The sequence below is a fragment of the Taudactylus pleione genome, unplaced genomic scaffold (genome assembly GCF_031769625.1).
Source record: "Taudactylus pleione unplaced genomic scaffold, aTauple2 ptg000006l, whole genome shotgun sequence".
Lineage (NCBI taxonomy): Eukaryota > Metazoa > Chordata > Amphibia > Anura > Myobatrachidae > Taudactylus > Taudactylus pleione.
In genome coordinates, this window is record NW_028284409.1 from 643827 (window position 1) to 665247 (window position 21421).

A 21421-nucleotide genomic window follows, 5' to 3' on the forward strand; every position below is an offset into this window, starting at 1 on the left:
ATTATCCTACCAGTATATTTTTGCAGTGTGGGAGGAAACCGGAGCACCCAGAGGAAACCTTCACAAGCACAGGGAGACTATGCAAATCCCACACAGTTAGGTCTGTGGTGAGAATCAAACCCATGACCTCAGCATTACTGCCTCACAGCACTGACCATTACACCGTCTGTGCTGCCCTCCCTAATAGAGTAGTTAGTTGTCTGCCAACAGCTACTTTTCAAAAGGATAAGAGCTTTGTGGTAAAGACAGTTGAATTGATGAGTTAAAGTGAGAGAGGCTGATGTTGCGCATGCTGGTTCTAGTACTAAGGATTTATCTACCAATGTTGGAACAGTACACAGAGCTTTTTTCTGTTAGGAAAGGTTCTAGGACTAGCAGAGTCCTTCAATGTTATTTCTGTTAATAGATGGAGTAAGCTTTGACGCTTTCAATAAAGACTTTCACACTTGGGCCCCCATTTACTAACGAGTTTTATCACCAAAACAAGTGATAAATTTCACTGTGTATGATAAATGCTGCTCCAGCCAATCAGCTCCCAACTGTCATTTTTCTAACAGTTGACAGTTGAGAGCTGATTGGCTGGAGCACCATTTATCATACACAGTGAAATTTATCACTTGTTTTGGTGATAAAACTCGTTAATAAATGAGGCCCTTTGTTTAAGAAATTGTACAAAAAGGAAGAATTTTAACTTGTCAGTCATGACTTCAGAATTTGTACGTAATTAACTATCCAACTTGCTGCAAGTAGCAGTGGTGGATACAAGTTCACTAGAGCAACTCAACATTGCTCTGGTGCAGAGACAGCTGATCCAAAAATCAGCTGCCTTCACAATCCCCTTAGCACTGCTGAGTCTGACTATGTAGTGCTAGTGCGCATGTGTCCATGGAAAGGAGCGAATGCCCCTGCAGTCTAGCTTGTATTTTTTCGGAGCTTGATGAATTTAGGTCCCCATACTAGTGTATGGGGACTGCAGGACATATTGGGGCTGAAAGGTAAACAGGAGATATCAGTGATATTTCCTGCATTACTTTTAGAACGAAAGGCACTGATCCTTAATTTCTACAAATGTAGGTGACAATTTTAATTTTCACCTGCTTTTGTAGAAATTAAGTGATGATGAATGGACCCCTGAGTGCACCACGGTACTAAGGAAACAGAGGTAATTTGTGTATGGTGCACAATTTATATAAGCTAGGAAAATAGCATAAGACACACTGTAGTGTGTATATTATGCCATTGGCGTAGCTCAACAGTGCACTGCAGCACTGGTCTGGCTCAGAACGTAGGAAAACCCCAATGCATAAATAGAAGCCAATGATCATGGTTTCTATATTAACAAAGATGGCCCCTTGGATCCCCTGGCCTTAGGTGAGCAATAAATTGGAGAAAGATGGTTGTGATGGAGCCTTTAATTGTATTTTTCACACTTAAACTCAATACCTGCATTTTTTTTGGTGAGCCAGATCCTCCTAGGGATTTGAGCAGAAGGCTGGTTGGCACTCTGGTGGGTGATTCCATGCTGTGTGCCTCCCTGTTAGGGTGCTACCAGCCCTAGCTGGCAAAGCCTAGTGTTTCTAGTGGCAATTTTTAGGGGGGAATCCAAACTTATTTTTTTGATTAACAAGAGCCGCGCTGGTGATCATTATCATCACCAGATATCTTGCACCACGGTTGCCTGCAAATTGCAGACTATAGCATATACCCAGTACAAATCCTTTTTACTGTGCATGTGCTGCAGTACAAAAGACCCCATGAAATGTGCTTATATATCCAACTGTACATTAGCTCCTGTATATCTATGCTTGGTGAGAGAGATGTTTTTTGAATGCGAGCAATTTGTAGGTCACTGGGGCCAAGGGGGAAATTGGAAAGATTGTTAACAGAGAAAATTGAAGTAATGTTAATAAAGGTTAGGGATAATTACGTAACATTTCTATATGCCTGACATGGTCTGCAATCTGCCAGTTGTTAAATCCACTAAGAGTAGTGACATTCTGAATTGTTTGCAGAGAGCATCTCTCCAGTAAATAATTCTCAACATGTAAGAAAACAATGCTAGATGTGTCTCATACAAGTGGAAGTGTAGTTTCATACAGTATGTGTTTGAGGGAGAGAGCTTTGGGTTTACTAACCATTGATCACTGCAGTTTAATGTACAGACAGCAGTGAATACTTTAGATTTGTGAAAGGCTGGTTTTAATTTAAACTGTCAATAGAGTGCAAGGGAAAGTGCAATAAAAGAAGAGATAGAATATTGTTAATACTATAATACTGTAGATATGTACAGTACCACAGTGCTCTGCAGCATCAGACAGTAGGGAAAGCAGTACATACTGCACATCAAACAGGCATATGCTACATCGGCAGAATAAATCCAGACATGAAGGCAAAGGGTAGCGAGAATCCCGCCCATGGGAAAGCTCACATTCTAGTTTGAAGAGGACAGAGCTGCAACAAGAGGAACAAGTGAGATTGGTACAGTTGTGAGGGTCCATTAATGTGGGGTAGTAAAGGTGGGAATAGGATTAGCTCTAATAAGGAGAATGGTTTTAAGAGAGGGTTTAAAAATTAGAAGACTTTAGGAGAGTCTGATCAGGCATGTAGTGAATTCCATAAGTGGGTAGCAGCATGGAGATGTATTGTATGTGAGAGTGAGAGGTGTTTACCAGAGACAAGGTGAGGGGCAGGTCAGTGGTAGGTCTGAGAGGGCAACAGAGAAAGTACTTTAATAAGACATGTGAGATGTATATAGGGGACGTATTTTTGAGGGCTGTCACATGTCACGGTATGTTCAGTGATAGCAGCTCGCCCATTCAGAACTTGGGGCACTTACTTTGACAACTTAGCACAGAATCATGTGTCCCAATTATTTGCAGAACTTGTCTGCAGGTGTAGGGGAAAAGACAAACACATGCTGTAAGCTGTGAACACAGTTGGAATTCCTGGTGGTGTTGCTGATGGGATTTGCACTTGGGGGTAGATGTATTAGTCTGTAAAATGACAGTTAAGAGCTGATTGGTTCGTACTTTATCTCTCTCCAAGGCTTGTATTTGAAAAATGATATTTAGGAGCTGATTGGTTGGAAGTTAACTTTATCTCTCTCCATGGCTTAGTACATCTACCCCTTGGTATTCTATCATAGGTGATTAGTCTCTATTTCCTGAGATAGTGCTGCATTTTGATACTCTATTTGTCTGCTGGTTTTATCTTGCCTCCTGTTCATGATTACCACACTGCTCAATCTTTCAGTAAACTCTTCCTAAACTGTTTAGTGATGATAAAGATTCTATCTGCCGGATATCATGTGTTAACAGACCCTTGGTCTTGCTGAATGGATTTGTTTCTGTTTTGACCTTATCTGGCTTCTGCAAGTGCAGTGTGATACCACAATGTGCAAGGTATCACTCACAGAGCTCCCCATAGTTGAAAAGCTGTAGCCGCAGAGGAGCCACGCCGGCAGCGAAGGCTGATTTTGTTTTAGCAACTGGGACCCAGTGGACCAAAAAAATAAAAACCTGTTCTGGCAGTTGTATGTCTGAGCGGAATAGGAGGCAGCTTGATGCAGTTGATATAAAAGAAGGTCATTCATTAGAGTGGCAGTTGGTACCTGCATGAGGGGAGCCTGGCGTAAATATTGTCAGTAGAGTGGCAGCTAGTTCTCCTGCACCCAAAATTATGGGTGTGAGGCCAGGAGGCGCAGCTGGAGGTCATCTCACATCCTATCAGTCACAGATAGGAGGGGCAGAGCTGTATTCTCCCATGCTCAGAGACTCGGTTGAGCCAGAGTCCATCCCCTACAGGTAGTGACTGGCTCACAGAGGAGTCCAGCTTCACAGCTGAGCAGAAGCTGTGTGATAAGTAGATCAGGTTTGAAAAACTTGTTAGCAACACTCACCGAATAAGCCAGTCAGTACAATGAATGACAAATGTCAGAGGCAAGCGCACACTAAAGGGCCCCTTTCATCTGAGCCATGATTCCCTGTTCTTCCGACACTGACCTGATCCACCGATGTGGGGACATCAATGATCATGGATCCGTCGGTGGATTGGGGAAATTCAACATGTTAAATATCCCTGACTCGCCGACTCCAACCATTTTCAGGTCTGCATCGGGGAAATTAATTTCTTCAACATGTTGAATATCCCCTATTCCCTGTCCCCAACGTTGGCAGAATGGGAATTACAGAAATCCATTGCAGATGTATGGGCCTCTTAAGTTAACCAACACTTTGTAGAATTACCATATTGCAGCAACACAACATAGAGAAAGGCTTATAGACAGGACACTAAGGAAAAGGCATAAAATTACATCATACCACCTGAGGTAAAATTTATCACTAAACTCTTACTGACCAGGTCTCTATTACTGAATAAAAAGGCAAACTCTCTATCACATATTTATTTATTTATTACCAGTTATTTATATAGTGCACTCATATTCTGCAGCGCTTTACAGAGAATATTTGTCCATTCACATTAGTCCCTGCCCTAGTGGAGCTTACAATCTATGTTCCCTACCACATGCACACACATACACACTAGGGTTAATTTGCTGGGAGCCAACTAACCTACCAGTATATTTTTGGAGTGTGGGAGGAAACCGGAGTACCCGGAGGAAACCCATGCAAGCACAGGGAGAATATACAAAATCCACACAGTTAGGGACGTAGTGGGAATTGAACCCACGATCTCAGTGCTGTGAGGCAGTAATGCTAACCATTACACCATCTGTGCTGCCCCAACATAGCAAACTGAGTGAACACTATGGGGCAGATGCAATTAGCCGCGGGGTTGTCCCCGCGACTAATTGGCGTCCATAATCCCCGTGGCACAGGGAAAAGCTATTCAATGAAATAACCTTTTTCCCATGCCATAAAATTGTGACTCACGCGCGTAAACACATTCATTCCACCTAAACAATGTGTTTTTCCCGAGCGCGAGGCCGATTCGGTTGTTTTAATGTGGATTTTACCTCACACCTCCAGGAGCTGCGAGGTAAAGTCCAACTGCAGGGACTCACGCGTGGGGTCTATGGGACTCCGATGCGAGGAATCCCCGGCAATTGAATTGGCCCGGCGTGGCAATTAGCCACAGGGAAAACCACGCAGCTAATCTGCCCCTATATATTATTATTTATTACTCACATATTACATATTACTCTCTTGTTAGTGATACTAGGAACTAAAGATGTGCGGGTCCGGATTTCTGAAATCCAAACTCACCCGAATTTAGGGGTTCCAAGTAGAACCGGGTCAAAGTTTGGATTAAGTTTTTGAACAGATCTGTTGCTGATTTGGAACTCTGATTTTAAAACCGAACTCAGGGCCTGATTCAGAGCTGCTCGTAAGCGGCCGCTCGTTCACTCCGAGCGATCTTCGCACATCTGCGCGTGCGTATGGGTCGTAATGCGCATGCGCCAACCAGTCAGTGCGGTTGGAAATCGTGTGTTCGCAAAATAGCGAGTACCTGCTAATTTGAGTGACAGGATGAGGCGTTTGTGGGTGGTTTATGGAACTTCTTAAAATGCTCTTAAAGGGAGTGCGTTTCCATACCTTTCTTGATATTACGCACATGTTCCCCCATCCGTGTTTTCAAGACCCTGGATGTTCGTCCCACATAATATAATCCACATACACATTCCACCAAATAAATAACATTGGTGGTATGACATGTAATAAAATCCATAATTTTAAACGTTTGGCCTTTCACGGTGAACTCTGTGATTTTCGAACAGGATACGGGGACATTGATGCACATACTACAACTGCCACAGCGATGGAACCCCTTTGTACGTACTGTATTATTGGTTGAGAAATCCAATGCACTTCGTACCAATTTACTCTTTAAATTGTCCGCTCTTCTATAAATAAAACACGGTTTTTCTGGAAGTTTATCCTTTAAAATCGGGTCAATGACGTTTTAAAACTCGTTCAATTTCTTTATAATGGCTTCCATATTGAGTGATAAATGACCATTCACTTGTCTTATTTTGGTGTGTGTCATTTTTAGGTTTTAAAAAAAGGTTTCTGTCCATATTTTTCACAACCTGTTTCGTCTGTTCAAGTTGTCCTTTTTCATAACCTCTTGCCAAGAAATTCCTTTCCATTTCGTCCATTTGTTCATCGCAAATCTTCAGATCACTGCAATTTCTTTTGACCCGAATGAACTGGCTTTTTGGTACACCCTTCAGCCATCTGTCAAGATGTTCACTATCCCGATTGATGAAGCTGTTTGTGTCCTTTGGTTTTTTAAAGCATTTGGTTTGGATGCAGTTATTCTCTATATACAAATTTAAATCCAAAAATTACACGTCGTCTTATCTATATTAAAGGTGAATTTTAAATTCAAGTCATTGGAATTAAGATCTGCACAGAATCCTTCCAAATCTTCTTGAGTCCCCCTCCAAAAGAAGAGGACATCGTCTATATACCTGTGCCATTGTACCAAGCTCATCCCCCAGTGTCTACTTCTCCAAATGTTATCTTCTTCCCACTTGGCCAGGAACAGATTAGCGTAACTGGGAGCGAACTTGGTGCCCATAGCCGTACCCACCCGTTGCAGAAAATAATCACCATTAAAAAAGAAGTAATTGTTATTTAAAATGAACTTAATGCCTTCTTCGATTAAATTGATACGTTCTGGATCCATTTCTGCCTTCTCTAAATGCCATCTGGTGGCTTTTATTCCTTCCTGATGCTCAATTATCATATATAACGAAGTAATGTCCGCAGATATCATTAGCATATTCTCATCCCATTCGATATCTTTAATTTTTGCTAGGGTGTCCATGGTATCCTTCAGATATGACTTAGTGGTTTTTACAATGGGCTGTAAATGGAAGTCTATAAATTCTGACAATTTGCTTGTTAGACTTCCAGTTCCCGCTATTATGGGGCGTCCCGGGGGCTTAGTCTCACTCTTATGTATTTTCGGTAATACATATATGGTGGGTACTAGAGGACTGGTGGTTTCTAGAAAGCTTCTTTCAGCTCTTGTTGTTCTAGTTTTTTCTTCACTTTCCTCTAAGAATTTAGTAAAAAGATTCCTAATTTTATTCGTTGGATCTGTTCTGAGTTTCCTATAGGTCTCTGTATTGAGTTGTCGGTATATCTCTTTCTCATATTCTTCTTTATCCATTATAATAAAACTGGTCATTTCCGGAGTCAGAAAGGACTTCCTGTGAAAGGGGTATATAAGAGTAACATGGACACAGATTCTGCATTCTGCTGAAGAAGAGCCAGGTGGGCTGGGATCTGGTACGCAGGGCCTATGGGCTCCCCTCCTTTCTTAATATAAATCTCCACATTATTATGCCCCTTTGGGTAATTGTTTATACTACTTATTTTGTGTGTTTTGACTAATAAATCTATTTGTTGTTATCAATATCACACTATTGCATATATTTCCTTTTCTCTGCATATTGGGAACCTTCCTGACACACCGCTTAAGGAAAGGACAGGAAAGGAAAGTAGCCAAATATTTTGTGTTTTGTTTTTTGGGACCTGTCAGGTATAGCGCCACACGGTGGTTATACATGTTATTATATATCTTCATTTTAGCTGTTTTTATTGATTTTTATCCAAATCCAAAACCGAAACACTTGAAGGTGGTTTTGCAAAACCAAAACATGAAGATGAGTCCAGATTTAAAAAGTGTCCCCAATATTGTTGATTTTTTATTTACCAAATTATGTCAATAATATATATTTAAACATGATTCAGTATAATTTCTTTTGACACATATGTTGATTTGTTAATAAAATGATACAGAATGAAGTTTACTTTAAATAGCTAATGTTTATCCAATTTGCTATAAAAAAAGACCATATTGAGGCTATTTTTTGGAAAAAAATTATTTTATTCAGTTCAAATAAAAAATATTTACTGTGTGTGTATTAAATGTTTCAACAGGTTTTTTTTTAAACTGTATACAACTACTTCTTGCAGGACTTCACAAGAAGAGCAGTCACCAGCAGGCATTGGACAATCCTGAGGATCGTTGCTGCTGTGCTGCCTGGGAGAGGACTGAGGAATGGCTGTGCTGCAGAGTCCGGTGCTACAGACGTGCTGTTACTGTCGGCGGTGATCAGATGTGACCGTTTCAGGAAAACCTCAGCTTGCCGTAGTGGCATCTCATGCGACCATACCAGGCAAGTGGTGCATGCTTGTCAAAGTGGATAATACTTTGCTAAAGAATGTGATTAAATTAGCCTGAGCGACATATATCCAATCCAGCCAGGTTTTCCCTCAGAGACCTAGGTGTATATTTACTAAAGTAAAGGTTTTTAGAAGTGGAGGTGTTGCCCATAGCAACCAATCAGATTATATCAATTATTTTCTTGAAGGTGCTAGATAAATAAGTATCATCTGATTGGTTGTCTCCACTTCTATAAACCCGCACTTTAGTAAATATACCCACTAGTCTAGCAGCCAGTCTCAGAATTAATAGCCAGCCAGCGGACATCTTCTAGCAGCATGTGAGTTCAACTAAGGAGTCCACTATATTACTATATCAACCTTTTTTTAAGCTTTGCGAGTGGCCAGGTGATGGTCACGGCCATCGTGCTTGCGACGAGACCCTTGTAGTAGGGTCTCGTCTGCCGCAAGCCTCAGTGAGCTTTCGGCTCCAATAGAGCTGGAAGCTCACTACTGACATCACTGGTGATGTCAGTAGGGCCATCCACAAACGGCAGGCGTTCCTTCAGGACGCCTCCGTTTGTCCAGCCATCCTGGCTACAAAATGGGGCGAGCTGTGAATCAACATAGACAGCCGCCCCGTTTGTAGCGAGTTAATTTTTCACTCGCTACGGGGCTTGAGCACACCGCGCGTGAGCAATGCACAACCATCGACCCACTTGCGAGCGGGTCTGAATGAGACCCTTAGTCTCAATAAGACATGCGGTGCAAGATACCTTAAGAGTTGGCCACTCCGAGTGGTGTAGCATAGCCACTTTTACTTTAACCACGTAACGGGCTAATATTTTTTCCAAAAATGTCCCTGAAGTTGACAAATTTTTAATAAAATTATGTAAATAAAATCTATTTAAACCTGATTCAATATGTTTTTTTTTTAAACAAAAATGTAAAATTAAATTTAAATAGTTATAATTTACATCATTTGACAATTTAAAAAATAAAATACAATTTTGGGGACATTTTTGAAAAAAAAAATAGATTAAAAAAATCCAATAACTTTTTGTTAGCAAGAGGGATTGGTGGGATGGATATAGCTATCATTGACTGGTGGCTGCTCTTCTCTGCCGTGGTCAGTGCATTGGGGGCAGGCTGGATTGACCAGGGGCTGCTCCCCTCTGCAGCCACTGGGTATAACCAGGAGCAGAGCTGATCCTTTCACTACATTACCCCAGCGGCTGCAGAGAAAAGCAGCCATCGGATATACACAGAAGCTCAGAGCTCCTTTTATTACTGCTTCTCTCTGCTGCCACTGGTTGGGGGGTACCACTTGGCTGGCTGATCACTCCACCTAGTATTGATCGGCAGACACTCTGCTAGGAGCTATTGGAGCAGAGGGGCCCGGCAGGTCCCTCTGAGACTGGCGGCTGCTGGAAGTTTATCTTCTAACCATTGGCAAAACTAGAGATCTGGTAATGGGGGGTCCCAGTTTTAGCATATTATGTATATATAATCACAGTTGCAGGGGGCAGGGTGTCTGTTAGAGAAAAGGGAAGTTTTGTGCGTGCCGTAGGGTGTGGTCACTCAAATAGGGGACGTGATTTTGAGACACACACTCTTTTCATATTCCACAGCGCTTGGCCATTCACATCAGTCCCTGCCCCAGTGGAGCTTACCATCTATATTCCATACCACATGTACACACACACACATATACACTAGGGTTAAATTTTCCTGGGAGCCAATTAACCTACCATTATATTTTTGGAGTGTGGGAGGAAACTGGAGCACCCGAAGGAAACTCGTGCAAGCACAGGGACAATATACAAACTATACACCAGTAGGGCCTTAGAAGGCTAGACCTTAATGGAGGGGCACAGGGCAGACAGGGAAGGCTGGACCTGGGGGAGGCACACCGGCAGAAAACGGCTGGACTATAATGGGGATGGCAGGGCTGGGCTGGGCGGATGGGGGGTGCACATGGGGCAGGGTAAAAACAAATGTACCTGTTGCACTGCAGCAAGTCAGGCATGGTGAAACAGTGGCACAGTGCCGGAGGCAATTCAAACATGGTGCCGGCTGCGAGCCAGCACCATGTAAGCATACACACTTGACAATCGGCCACGCAATATGTCTGGCCAGACATAACAACTGTATGGGCATTTAAATTTGCTCTCCCAGTTGTGATGCATTGTCGGTGGTTCCTGCGGCGAGCATAATGGGTTGGTGGGTCAGCTGCACACACTGGCAGATGCGCACAATATATCTGTAAAATACAGTATATTGCTTTTGTTGTACTGCAGAGCCAACACAGATGATTCAGAGATGGACGCAATAGCGATATTTCTGCAGATCGAGTGATTGTTTTCCATCGCGCATGTGCATATGTTGTGATTGTTTTGCAATAATGTTCACAGAGGATCCAATCGCAAACTGAGTGACAGGCAGTCAGCATTTGAGGGAGGTAGTTAGGCAAACGCAGGTGTGTCTGACAGTTTAAAAGCTGGTTCATTGTATGTGTGATCCGGTAAGAACTGTTAAACTTCATCTTACTGTAGCAGTGCATCCAGACAGGATTATTGACAATCCTGTATCTGAAGCCTTTTATATCTGTCTGAACTCCCGGCCATTCAAGTTTCAAACTGGGACTATTCTGCTGTGACTGTTTGTTCCAAGGGGATTATTCCAACTTCACATATTGGAACCCATGTGAAAGTTCAAAGCTGCTCACAAATATAAGCAGATAGAAAGTATGGTGGTCACTCAAATCAGCTTAATGATATTGCCCAGGTACTTGTAAAGGGCGGGGTTTACACTGAACCAGAGAAAAAAATGGGATAATCCATCCAGCACACTGCAGCAATATTGGCAAAAATACTTGAATCCTACATGATAATAGAAATTCAAAGGTATTAGTAGCATACATTTGCAAATATATGCTTAAGCACCGGGCCAACGTCAAGGCTCCTCCTCTGGGCCTTTTTCAGGGCATTACCAATTAATTCACATAAATATTTTTTCATCACTTTTCTATTTGTTTGTTTATTATTTATGTAATTTTAATTATTTCTTATTATATTAGCACTTACTGATTATCTTTTCCACATCTATACTTTACACTTCACTATCACCTTTCTTCCATTTGGTAATATAATAAGAAATAATTAAAATTACATAAATAATAAACAAACAAATAGAAAAGTGATGAAAAAGTATTTATGTGAATTAAGTGGTAATGCCCTGATATAGGCCCAGCCATTATATTAACACTTATTGATTATCTTTTATACATCTATACTTTACACTTCACTATCACCTTTCTTCCATTTTTTGTGTGATGCCCTGGGGAATGGTCCTTGGCTGGATTCTTTTGGGGTGCCTTGCACCTCGGACGTGAACCCCTTAATGTTAGGGACGCCAGTATAGAGGAGCCTTGACATTGGCCCGGCGCGTAATCATATATTTGAAAATGTATGCAACTAATACCTCTGAATTTCTATTATCATGTTAGATTCAAGTATTTTTGCCAATATTGCTAGGAGGGAATATCCCTTTTTTTCTCTGGCACAAATATAAGCAGCCACATTACCAGCAGATTACCTGGAGATTACTTTCTTTTCAATTTACAATACAAGGTTCCTGGAAGTTCTCTCAGCATGACTGTGCCACATTGTTTCTTTCTATAGGAGTCTCAAAATCAACAAGCATTTTGCCTACACTGTAGCAACAGACTCACATATTGTTACGGTGTTTACTGTTGTTTCCAGTCTGGCTCACAGAGCAATATTGTTGAAAATGCAGTGCTTTATATGCGTGTTTACTGTAGGTTTCCTTGCAAGTGACATATGGTTTTAATTAGTTTTTTATTGTTATTATTTTAATATTTCATCATCTTATATTTTTCAATTGATCTATTACATTTATTTATTTATCTAATTGCGCTCTCAGCCATGGTTATAAGCAGTGGTGGCTCTAGGGGTGGGGCAGAAGCGCAATCCAAAATTCAAATAGGGGAGCCACACCAACTGCCAGTGAGTCCCGGCCATCTATGTTTGGCAGCTTTTCAAATGGCAGTTGGTGCAGCTCCCCTATTTGAATTTTGGACTGCAGTGCAGCCCCACCTCTGGAGCCTTCACTGGTTATAAGAGTACAGAAGGGAAAATATTCCCCAAATTAAAGATGCACAGTGAGAAAAGCAGAGGCTTTGCAGTACCCCAACAGATAATGATAATGATAGGTTGGTTGTGCCAATGGTAGAGACAGTAAATGAGCAACTTGATACATATGAAGTGACCAGGAAAGCACTGTCTCAGGAAGGCCAATGACGGGAAGGGTGTGCAGGTGAATAGGGTGGTTAACAGTGTCTAAAGCAGCAGAGAGATCCAGGAGGTTGAGTATGTAGAAATTACAGTTATTATTTTCTGTAAATAGATAATTGATCACTTTTGTGAGTGCAGTCTCAGTGGAATGTTGGATTCGGATACCTTAATGCATACAGTCCACAATGGATTGAGACCAAAAAAAAAAAGGATAAGTGGCTTTAAATAAGTCACTCATATTGGAGGAAAGGAGAGGAGAGAAATAGGGCAGTAGTTGTAGAGAAATGCTGGGTTGAGAGAAGATTTCTTTAGAATTTATGAGATGAATGTGTGTTTAAAGGAGGATAAACAGTAAAGCTGCATACACACGGTACGATCTGCACAACCAACGATATCGCTGAACGATTTCCCTTTAACTTTTCTGTAGTGCAGAACAAACGCATTGGGTGTACACACTGAAAGACATCTAATATATCTTTCAGTGAAGTCATCCTGCCACATCTCTTAACAAGCAAATCGTGATGAAATCATCCAAGTTGGCATCCATGTACGGACGACCATAGATATCATTATTGTCCATGCGGGAACACGCATCGTTAGTCATTCGTTGATTGTTTGCTGCATAAAATTGAATGATATGAATGATTAATCAGTGATCGATAATGTTATCGTTCATTAAAATCATACTGTGTGTATGCACCATAAGTGTGCAAGTGGAGAAAAGCAGGGTAAAGAGGTGAGCCAGATGTGGGCATGCAGTGGGGGGAGGGAGCAGATATTTGGAGAGAATAGAAGGATGCAGGTTGCAAGGAGAAATGATGAGTTGAATGCAGATATACTGTAAGTGCACTGAAAACTGCATATAAGAAATATATAATGCAAGTTAAAAGAATAAATGCACCATAAAATGTGCTAAAATGCAAACAAAACAAAATAAATGCAAACTACATAATTAACTGTAATTGCTTTTGAAAATGCAAAGGGTTCACATAAACTAGAGAGGAAAGATATTCCCTAATGCTATGATGTAGGCAAAAGGTCAACAATAACAATGTCATCACCACGATGTTGACAGTCATTATGTTGACATTGTTAAAATATTGAAGGCAATATGTCAATGTTCTGACAGCATTCAAAGGTGAAATGTCTACATTGTCAGAATGTCCACATTATAATTAGGCTTTTGGAGCTGGGGGGGTAGGGTTAGGCACTAGGGGGAGCGTTAGGGGTAGGAATTAAAGATAGGGGAGAAATTCCCACCTAAACCCTGGAGGATCACAGCCCAGACCTGGAAGTCACAGTCACATGACTGCCAGGACCCAGAAGCTACGCTGGAGCCTCTGCAGTCTTCGGAAGCAGGTAAGTCGATACTAGGCCACAAGGGACAATATATCGACATACTAACATGTTGACATTTCATCGCTGTTTACATGATGAATTTTGACATGGTCAACATCGACATTATGACCCTGTCAACATGACGAATGTCATCCCTAATATTCGGTGAGGCTGAATCTGTGTGCATCTAAATTAGTTATAAATATAAAATATTGTAATATAATTTATACTGCAATGAAAGCAAACTATGTTTATTGGGTTTATTTGTGGAAGCTTCCCTTTTCAAACAATGCACTTGACAAGAAGATGATCAATTCTACAAATCTATAACATAGATTAAAACAGATGCTAATTTTTAATGCAATACATTATTTTAAATGTATATGCAATAATCTATACAGTATTTAGCAGGTTCTCATTCATATTTTCCAAAACTTACCAAAACAACACTTGATTGGAATAACCCATTCGCCTGGCTGGATACCCTGGACCTGATAACCAACCTTTACTACTTCCCCAACACCTTCATTGCCACCTATTGCGGGTAAGCAAGGCAGAATTCCATAATTTCCTGTAAAAGGTTGATGCTGATTAGTTCCCAGATAGAAATACAGATAAACAAATCAGATCTATAGCACAGTCTATTAAATGAAGGAACACAGCAGAATAGTTTTGCAAGTTTTTGCACCTTATCTTAATAAAATTGAGAATAAACCCCAGGTATTTTCCTATACAAAAAGTGTAAACAATAATGAACAGATCACAGCAAATTGCATTTGGTAAATTGTTAAAATGTCTTTTGTTAACTTGTCATGTTAATAATTCAGATAAAACAAGTAACTTACCCTGCAACATGTTAATATCTGCAGGATTAACTGGAGCAGCCAGCATCCTGATGTGAATATCTTGATCTAACACATGAGGCAGAGGGACTTCCTGCAACCTGTAATGATATATTTGTATCAGCCTGGACAGTAAAAATAGGATTTGGCACCAATGATATGTAACTATTTTGCTGCTGAATGTTCTCGCTCATGTGCTGAGCCTATGTTGCCACTTTTTTTGCTCTGGACACATTCAAACCTCATTATCACCAATACTATTTTTATGCAGTCCCAACACAAATTATTACTTGTATACCTCCTTATACAGAAACTAAAATCTTCCCAAAACTTCCCACTGAATTGCCCAAATGAAACACTGCACTCCGTGTTTGATAAGGCACAGTATTTAACGGTATTAAAACATGTCGGCAGAACAAACCAACTTTTCAAAGCTTCAGGGTTACATGGACATTAAAACCAGATTAAATATTCACCCACTTCACATATGAGTTCCCCCATTTCAGTGTGGTGCAGCATTTCTGGGTGCGTGGTTTACATCGCGCTTCCAGTAGTTGGCATATGCCAGCCTCACAGACACTGGGACTCCATCCCTTCTCTGAGATGTTGCTCATGATCCTTGATTTTGTATTTCAATGTAGAGAGATTATGTCCACTCATAGAAGTGATGCCCCACTGGTTGCTGCATGGCTTGCAGTTGAGTGCAGCTCAGATGGCCAAGCGATGTGCCATCTTCTCCTTAAATTGATGGGTAATCTTACCTACATAATACAGCCACATGGGCATTAGATAATATAGACCACAATCATGCGTAAATGTGAGTGCTTAAAGGTGCTGCCTGTCTATAGATATTGTCATGTATGAAAGTTGGGCATCTGTAGCAGCATGCTGATTTTTTGCTGAAATTGCTTAATTTGCCATCTTTAATACCCATGCTAGTAATGTTGGTATGCCCCAGTTTGTCTCGAAGGTTCTTGCCCCTCTTAAATGCAGTCATTGGTTATTTGTTTGTAAAGCAGGTGGAGTCATTGTCAGATGACACAATGCACCACAGGGCTTATGTTGCCCTTTGAACCTCTGTACTATAAGTGCTATACTGGCTGGTTCAAGGGATTGGCAGATTCCCTCTGGTTATTGGTTAAAAGTTGACTCCTGGTTATATGCAGAACTGTTTTTGTAATAAAGAGCCTTCAACATAACCTTGGGCAGCATACTTCATAATAACACCATTTAGTTATGGGATTTTGTCACTATGGCTGTATATCCTGGCTATACGCATAATCCGAGAAAGTGGAATTGTTCTTTTTAGGTCTGGAGGGTGATGACTAGCCAAAAACTGTAGAGTATTCCAGTCTTGCAACTTGTGAAAAGATTTAGTTACAATTTTATTTAGAGATGTGCGGTTCAGTTCTCCAGAAATCAAAATCCACCTGAATTTCGTGAATCCGGACAGATCCGAATGCCAGTTCTTATAGAGGAACATTTCTTTTCTTAACATAGATAAAGATGTAATATTGCGAATGCAAATTGGCTGCTGCTTGATACCACCTGGTGATCACCTTCACCAGTAAATATATAGTAACAACTTGCAGATTGGTAAACCGCCATTAATGCTGAGGTAATATTCACAACAATATTCGTGATTTTCAATCCAGTTCCACAATCAACATATTTTTCTAAATAAATGACAGAAGGACAAAAGAAGGCACACTTCTGTGTAGTAATCACAGTGCTCTGCAAAGATGTCACTTAAATCCTACTCAGAAAAGCATTTGTTTGGTTACGGCATGAAGCAGGAACTCCAGGACCTGCTACACTGTGTCTGCGAGCACGAGGAAGCCCGGACACTGAAGCTTGGTGTTATTTGATTAGCAATGACGAAAACTCCTGCGGGCAGTCGCTGGTAGTCACTGGCTGTTATGTATGTGCGTGTTGATTGTGGAACTGGATTGAAAATCACAAATACTGGTGTGAATATTACCTCACCATTTCTTTTTCTTGTGCAAACCTAAATATTTGCATACATGGGACTAACTGAAGGAGAAAACCCTTTCATGCAAAAAGTGATTTCTTTATAGTGTAAGTTCTAAAGGAATCATGAACAAAGAAATGACCAAACTATCCTTGCCCATATGAATGTCCAAGAATGTCCAAGAACCTTATCATAGCTGCTAGACCTCCCTCATGAGTTATGGAAATGTATAGACTTTATACATCTATGGTGAATAATATTTTGTTCACTGAAATTAATCTAAAACTGTCCAAAAGTTGAAGTACTGTAGGCTAGTTTTATCTTTTAGGCAGGTTGCTTGTTACATGACCAGTGGTTGGAAAATACAGTCAAGTAGTTGAGAAACTGATCATTTTGGCAAGAAATTCACTTTATAAACCAATCTGCTGGGGAGGTTGACTTACATGCAATGAGATGTTTATGCAAATTTAGTTTCTGCATCATCCAACAGTCTAGATAAGGTTTTAATGGAGAGATTTCTAGAAAGTGGATCAAAAAAGGATTGAGATCTATAGGACAAAAACTTGTCAAATGGAATATTGGATTCTTGAATCATGTGGTTTTGAAAGAAATCTTTGAAGCGTTCAATCATCATGTTAATTATCAGGGGCCAGACGACCCCCGATAATGAAGTATTCAACTCTCTGCGAGTAGCAGCGGTGGATACAAATTCACTGGAGCAATTGGACATTGCTCTGGTGTGGAGACAGCTGATCCGAAGATCTCTGCGATCCCCTTCACTGCCGCTTTTGTAGCAGTGACACTTAGCACTGCTGAGTCTGACTCAGCAGTGCTAGTGCACTTGCATGAACTGGGCCTCACACAGGAATACAAAGCCGCGGCGTCTGGGGGAAGGAGACGAACAGGGGCAGAGGGATCCAAAATAATCCCTGTTCACAACTGGGGATTCCCACCCATAGAGAAGGAGTGGGGGTGTGGAGCAATAACCATCTGAAGCTGGCGAAAATATATTTTCTTAGCTTGGCGAATTTAAGTCCCCATAGTAATGTATAGGGATAGCAGGCCTGATCAGTGATATCTCCTGCATTACCTTTATAATTAATATCCCCAATCCTTAATTTCTACTAAAGTAGGTGAAAATGCAAATTTTCACCTGCTGTTGTAGAAATTAAGTGATGATGAATAGATGGCTAAGCCGACATTTTCTTTAGAAATGGTGAAGGTCCATCTTTCACTGAAAATATTTGTGGCAATTTGTGGATATTAATGGAACTCTTTTTTGAAGACCTGTATTTCAGTTTTATTCAGTTCCCTTAATGACAACTTAAAGATCAATTCTTATTTTTCAAGGTTGATTTTTTTGTTGTTGTTCCTCTTGTTTCAGACCCTACAACTGGTGGGAGCTGACCTGCGGTGTCTTTCCGACTGCTTTGTGATGTCCCTAAAGGGACACAGGGTTCACACCTAGGTTAATCCTGTTCAAGAATTTGAAAATAACTGTCACTATTAGAGGGGCCCTTCGTTGCCAACAATTTTGTTGCGATTCGGAGGTCTAGTCCTCCTGGTGTCTCCGTATTCTCTTCATAGTCATCTTGGACAGTATATACTGTACTTTTTTCCTTTTAAACTTAATTAATTCTTTTTTTATACACATCACATTTAATTGTAACTTGGTGTACCATTTTTGGCCAACATCATCCTCAAGAACATGCTTGTAATCATACTCAAATGTTGTCATTTTGTTCCTAGTCACCTGTAATATATGCCCCTGCTTCCTCGTGAGATGTAGGGCATGAGGAGGGGGGACTTACCCAGTTTAAATACTCACAAACTACCCATGTAAGTTTTAATGTTGATGTCTCCTGATTAAAAAAAAACACTCAATGTACTAAGCCTTGGCAAGTGATAAAGTGGATAGAAATAAAGTACTAACCAACCAGCTACTAACTGTCAATTTTCAAATAGAGGCCCTGATTCAGAGCCGGACGCTCTTTCAGAGCGCTCGCTCTGAATCAGGGCGGCATTATTTTTCTTTTGTGTTGGCCTCCTGGCCGCTCGCTAAGCTGTGGGTGACCACCCACAGCTTTTGTGAGCGGCCAGGTGATGGGGGACCATCGACTCAATTGCGAGCGCTGTGCGCTCGCGAGCGGGTCTGAATCAGGCCCAGAGTCTGTAAAATGACAGTTAGGAGCTGATTGGTTGATACTTTATCTCTCTCCACTTTATCACTCTCCAAGGCTTGGTACATTTCCCCCATGTGCTTAGAAACTTTGGGTTTGTTCTGCTGACATGTTGTAATACAGTTGACTACTTTGCGTATATCAGTGTCGTGTTTGAGTTGAACTAATATATTTTAAAGTACGTTTATATTTTAAAAACAACAAGAAAGGTTTTCAGAATAAAATGAGCACTTGAAAAACAGTAATGCATTTTTGTACACTTTTTGGTAGTTTTTCCCACCTTAAATTAAATGTATACAATGTGTAGGAATAATATATTAGCCCAGCAATTCATATACTTTTTAAAACTACAAATAGGTACTGCATTAAATGAGTTTTTATTTAACACAACATCATAGATATGGGTATTCAATCACCAGCATCTGTAGAAAATTAAATTTATGTGTAGTGTTGCATGTCACTGTCTGACAGTAACAATAGTGACTAAAGCTGGGTATACACTTATACAATCATCGGGCTGTTCATCCAATATCGAGAGAACGGCCGTTGCATTGTATAGGGGTGTATGCTGTCCCGATGCAGGAGCGTTAGCCGATAAACGGATTTTAATGCTCCTGCAATGGTCGGGATCGGTAGGTCACATTTTATGTATAGTTTAATAATTATCGGTTCGACCTCCCGATCCCATAGAAGCCCGTACACACTGTGCAATGTCTGCACAGTGTGTACGTGGCTGACAGGGGGTCACACTGGGGACAGACTGCCAGGCTGATCGGGATAGTTTTACCCGATCAGCCTGCAATCATAAGAGTATGTACCCAGCTTCAGGGGGCACATCGTTTGAAAGAGGGTATGTCCCAATGTTAGTTCGGAACATCTATGAAAAACATAATTTTTCCATAGTGCTGAGCATAGGGCCTGACTCAGAGGTGGATGCTAATGCAGCCAACAATTTTTCTCTTTTTATACAGCGCAAAGGCATATTTATACTAATGCCGCAGCCGATGGAATTCTTACAGAGATGCCTATTGGCTGCTTCAATAATCCACTACATTGGGTAAAAAGTTGCACTATCGATGCCATCGGTCGCATCATTGGACATTAGAGCAGCCCTATAGTTCCTCAGAATGTCCGTTGGAACATGGCCGCTGGTGTTAGTGCAACTGCAAAAAAAAATGCAGGTGCTGATATGCCCGTCTCTGCCTAAACATCTTCCTGTTACCTCCCAGGAGTGCACCCTAAACCCCCTGGGCCCTGCTTCCAGATTTATTTTGTGTCACTGTGCATAGACAATAGAGTCACATGTACATTGCATTACAAAAAACATCGGGCAACTGTGCAAACATCGGCACTAAATCAGGCCCATTGTCTGGTGATCACCAGACAATAGCTTTAAGGAGCCACATCATTTGAAAGAAGGGAAATCCTTTTTGAAATAAGGATGCCCCAGCCCCCAGAATTAATGGAGATCCTTGCCCATTTCTGGTATAGCTTAGTTTTCTGCTGGAAGATATTGTCTGTACTGTATGAGTCTATTAGGGCACATACAGTAATTTGAAGGTGGAGACTCCCTTCTTTTAAATGAAGGTGCCTCCTGTTCAGTAGGTGGCCTGAGGAAGGTGATAGGGGACTCAAAGTCCCCACCCTTGCCCTCCAGCATCATGTCCTCCTCCCTGTCTGCCACTGGTACTGATTACTGGTGGGTAGAAGGTAAGTATTATATTTATTTGCATCACTTTGCTGAGGAAGATTGGGACTCATCATTCGCAGTATTAATGTATACTATGGGCCTGATTCATTAAGGATCACTATTATGATCGCAGCTCCATAATCGCATGCAGGTCTGCTGCAAAAATATGCTAATGATTGCAATCGCAATGCCGTTGAACTGCCAGCATAGAGACACACACTGCCTCCCACCAGTGGCGTAACTTCATCCCAGGTGCCAGGAGGCAAGATAAATTTTGGTGCCCCCCCAAATTAAAATTTACCCCCCCAGCTTCTGCCACCCCCCTATGCAGTCCCTTATATACAATGCCCCCAGTAGTGGTCCCCCTATGCAGTGCTCTCAGTAGAAGTCCCCCTATGCAGTGCCCGCCTATGTAGTACCCCCCAGTAATGGTCCCCCCATGCATTACCTCCAGTAGTGTTGTCCCTATGCAGTACCTCCAGTATTGGTCCTCCTGTGCAGTGCCCCCAGTAGTAAGGTCCCTGTAGTGCTCCCAATAGTAAGGCCCCTGTAGTGCCCCCAATAGTATGGCCCCTGTAGTGCCCCCATATGATGCCCAAAGTAGTAATGCCAAAGTAGTGCCCCCATATGATGCCCCCAGTAGTAAGGCCCCTGTAATGCCTCCATATGATGCCACCAGTAGTAAGGCCCAAGTAGTAAGCCCCTGTAATAAGCCCCCTGTAGTGCCCTCAGTAAAATACAATAGTTTACTTATATTTCCCACTTTATTACCCCCGTACCCAACACTCCAGGGGTGCAAAAGAAGAGCCCCAGGCTTCAGTCCAAACCTGGGGTTTCGGGGGGGACCCTTCTTGGGGGGGTTCCCACTTCCCCTGAGATTCCTGGCGTGGCCTGACCGGCTTGGGCTGATAATGCTTTGGCCCCAGAGCCCCGGTGAAAGGGTTT

General features: G+C 41.5%; 1 pseudogene across 1 annotated transcript in view; it reads right to left on the minus strand.

Annotated features, from left to right (window-relative positions):
• The window catches only part of LOC148543019 (enoyl-[acyl-carrier-protein] reductase, mitochondrial-like), an 83786-nt pseudogene that overhangs the window by 45824 nt on the left and 16541 nt on the right, over positions 1 to 21421 (minus strand). The window contains exons 2-3 of the transcript XR_015871270.1: positions 14638 to 14735; positions 14232 to 14363 (exon numbers count right to left, since the gene is read on the minus strand). The product of XR_015871270.1 is annotated as an enoyl-[acyl-carrier-protein] reductase, mitochondrial-like (transcript). The remainder of the gene's footprint in view (positions 1 to 14231; positions 14364 to 14637; positions 14736 to 21421) is intronic.